Raw genomic sequence first — 4,220 nt, forward strand, 5'->3', positions numbered from 1 at the left:
TCACTTTTATAATCAATGTAGAATCATTTTTTAACTTAAGCCTACTGTTAAAATGTAGGAATATACAATACTCAGGGTCATATTCATAAACTGGAAATAAAGGGAGTTTGAACAAATTTTAATTCTTAAAAATTTATTTAGAAACAAACACACCTAGTTGAATCTACTTGTTTTGAGGACCACTACTTAAGGGAGAAGTTTTAAAATTAAATTCCACTTAAAGTACAATGTTAATGAAAGATAAGAGGTAAAAAAAATGTGCTAAATCAAACACACATACAACTCAATAGTAACAAGAAGGCTAGCTTAGACTATGAGGAAGAAACAAATTTTCCTCTACCCTTTTAGGTTCTTTCAGCTATTCTAATAATCAAGTTGACAGGAGACACTTAACAAGAAAAACTAACCAACTTTACATGTATATGCATGGTAACCTTACATCCATGAGAGGTCAAAGACAGAAAGAGAAAAGGAGGGATATATGACATTCTGAGCTAAGGATGAGGTAAGACACCTCGGGACTTCAGGAGAGAGGAGGGTCATTTGCAAGATGAAAAAAAAAACAACAACAAAAGAACAGGTACTCAGTAATTAGTAGCTTGCCCTGCCCTATAAGATAGGTCATAAAAAGTTATTTCTGGTGGTAACTTTTATTATGGGCAAAGCTCCAAATTTAAATTCTTTAAGGGAGAGTTAGAAGTTTCTTTTGAGTCCTCAGGGGCTCTCTTGCCTTCAGGACTAAATAATCTACAAGCCTGTTCTGAACCCATTCAAGGCTTTAGGAAAACAAATATTTGGGGAAAGGGAGAGCCTTTTGTCACAGAGATTGTTAGAATTCTGGCTTATAATGATAATAATAATAAATAAAATGATATTAGTTTTTCTTATTATAATATTTTATTTCTAAAGGTGATGTGCCCCTATTGCCTTAACTGCGGGGGAACCTCTTCCTTTGTGAACCAAGTTGCCCTTTGTTTCTTATTCTGACTAGATGTCACCTGTGGGGGATGATACAGTCAGTTAACACAAACATGTTGCTTTGGAGCCCCAGTCTGAGTGAGAGGACAGTAAGCAGAACCTTCTACCTTAGTCGGGGCTGCACCAATGGGATCTCTCACAGTAGTTTGTGGTTGACTTAAGGGAAGAATATATTAGACTTATTATCTACAAGGAATTTTTCTCAATGTTTCAAGATTTCAGCTATGCTCATTAATAACTTGTGATCTTTTTTTCCATAACAAACATACATTTCTTCTGTTTAGTTTATACTTAGTTACCTTAGAGCTGTATTGCTATTTAAGAACTTATTTAATCATTAAAAATTTTTGTTATTTCTACTGTCTAAGAAGCCCATTCCTGTGTCTGTGTTGGCTTTCTCTCCAACAAACATGCTGATCTCTTTTTTGGTTATAAAGTTTCTAATTCTTTTGGATTATCGATATTGAATACTACTACTGTATATGGATGTAACACATCCAATGCTATTGACTTGGCTAAAACAGAGAGCACAGTATTATTTAGAGGCATTTATTGTTGATTTAATAGGAGTGCTAAAGAATGCCACCATTGAGTATAATAAGTGCTGTTGGTAGAGATTTTTTAATATCACATTATAACCTCTCCCTTCTATTCACCATTAGTTAAGATTTTTAAAAATCATAAATGGGTGTTGAATTTTTCAAATGCTTTTGAATATCTCTTTAAAAAGACCATGTTTCTTTTCTCCTTTAACCTATGGCAAGTAATATAAATAAATCTGATGATGATGAATCACCTTGGATTCCTAAAATATGCTACTTAGTCATGATATATTTAGCATTATGCTACAATATATTTCCTAGAATTTTATTTAGGAATTTTGTATCTATGTTAATAACTAATATTTGCCTATAGTTGTCCTATTGCATAGTCTCGTGGGTGTCCGACCTTTTGGCATCTCTGCACCATACTGGGAAAGAGTTGTCTTGGGCCACACATTAAATACATTGCAACATGTAATCAGTATAAAAAGCTCATAACGTTTTAAGTAAATTTACGATTTTGTGTTGGGTCCACATCCTGGGCTGAACGTGGCCCATGGGCCTCAGGTTGGACACTCCCTTACAACCAAGTTATACATTCTTGATAATTGATTCAGATGTATGCTACTTTCTTAATTCTAAGTTTAAATAAGAGAGAGATTGCCTTTGCCTTAAAGTTGTGTTCAAACTTATTGGTAACACTATATATTTTTCTGTTGTTTTATTTTAAAGAAAATATCTTATTACTGTTTCATATATATAAATATTTATTTTTTTTGTTTTTTTTTAACCCAAGGATATGTTTTTATTGATTTTAGAGAGAGAGAAAGGGAGAAAGAAAAAGAGAGAGAGAAAGGGAGAGAGAGAGAGGAGAGAGAGAAAAAGAAAGAAACTTGATGTGAGAGAGAAACATCAATTGGTTGCCTCCCATATGCAGTCCTACCAGGAATCAGACCTGAGACCCTGGTATGTGCTCTGACAAGGGATCAAACATGCAAACTTTAAGTGTGTGGATGATGCTACAACCAACGAAGCCACCCAGCCAGGACTAAATATTTATAATTGTATTAACAATTTCTAGTCCTCTTCAGGTCAATTTTGGAAATTATTATTTTGTTAGACAATATATTATTTCATGTAAGTTTTTAAAATTATCATGTTTATTATATCCTCTTATATTTTAAAAATATTCTACTACTTTTGTTCCACATTTCCTTGTTAGTACTTAATATTGTTTGTTTATATGTCTTCCCATGATTCATCTAGGTAGAAGTGTATGTATTTTTATTTAAACTTACAAAGAATCCATTTATAGTTTTGATGTTCCTTTTTATTGATTCTGTTTTTGAGTTTATTAATTTCCACACATCCTTAGTATTAAATTTTTCTTACTCTTTTAAACTACGCTCTGTTATTTTCCCAGCTTCTTGTCAATGCACGCCTCCTTCAAAGCTGTGTATTTACCTTTTAAAGACTTTAACTGCATCCCAAGAGTTCTTATTTAGCATTTTCATTTTCATTCATAACTATTTGGTAATTTCCATTTTGATATTCTCTTTAACTTATGAATTATTTAGTAATGTTTCTGTAAGTTTGCAAACATTTGTGTTTGGGAAAAACCTTAACTGTTGATTTCAAATTTAATTGATTTATAGTCAGACGATAAGGTATACATGCTATCAATTATTCAAAATAGCATGAGATTTCCTTCAAAATCTACTGTGTTATCTATTTATTTAAGCTCTGCATATGTACACATATGTTGATTAATGTTGTTAACTCTGGTAATCAAGTCTTCTATTTCCTTTTTGAATTGTTTCTAACTGGAACTCTCAGTTTACAATAAAAATGAATTTAAAAACCTCTGAGTGAAAATGTCAATTTACTAAATCATTGTAAAATAATCCTGACAGTTTTGCTTAATGAATTCGAAGGCAATATTGTCAGTTTACAATACATTTTTGTGCATTTCCTTTTTTGTTATTATATAATGTGATTTATTCACTTTAAAAAATTCTACTTTAGTGCCCGCTTCAGCAGCACATAGGCTAGAATTGGAATGATACAGAGAAGACGAGCACGGCCCCTGAGCGAGGATGACATGCAAATTCTTGAAGCGTTCCATATTTCTAGTACACACATATACAAAAAATAAAAATAAATAAAAAATAAAAAACTCTACTGTAAGTTTCCTTTTGTATGTTATTACAATTTTTACATCAACATTCTTAGGTCAATGTTTTATAGGTCGCTCTTTTTATCCTCGAGTTAAGCATTTTTATGTACTTTTTTTTCAGGCACGACATGTACGTACTATGTGGCATGCTACTTAAATCATTTGGAAGGAATAAATAAATTAACATCATCTTACCCATTGTTATTATTGATGTATTTTAGTTTATTTGTACTAGTATGTGGTGTGTTTTCTATTTTTTAATTATTTTTCTTAGCATAACTTCTCTTACTTTTTTCTTTCTTATAGATCAATTAAGTTTTCATTGTATTCTAATCTTTTTAAAATCCTCTTTTGGTTTAGGAACAATAAATTATATTTCTAGTTAGTTAGGAAATTTCCTTGATTACTTAGCACAAAATTCACAAAATGTTTAACATAGATTTTTCATAACATATTTGTAAAAATTTATATTCCTTTATCTGAACACAACAAGGAACATAAGCACGTTTTACCTTCCCATTGAA

At 31.3% G+C, this 4,220-nt stretch overlaps 1 non-coding gene across 1 annotated transcript; it reads left to right on the forward strand.

Annotated features, from left to right (window-relative positions):
- Positions 1 to 3,544: 3,544 nt before the first annotated feature.
- LOC129078943 (U6 spliceosomal RNA) lies at positions 3,545 to 3,651 on the forward strand. Its single transcript, XR_008530014.1, has one exon. It is a non-coding gene; the product is annotated as a U6 spliceosomal RNA (small nuclear RNA).
- The last annotated feature ends 569 nt before the right edge of the window (positions 3,652 to 4,220 follow it).

This window comes from Pteronotus mesoamericanus, unplaced genomic scaffold (genome assembly GCF_021234165.1).
Source record: "Pteronotus mesoamericanus isolate MK-2021 breed Mesoamerican mustached bat unplaced genomic scaffold, CSHL_Meso_final contig_74, whole genome shotgun sequence".
In the NCBI taxonomy this organism is placed as follows: Eukaryota; Metazoa; Chordata; class Mammalia; order Chiroptera; family Mormoopidae; genus Pteronotus; species Pteronotus mesoamericanus.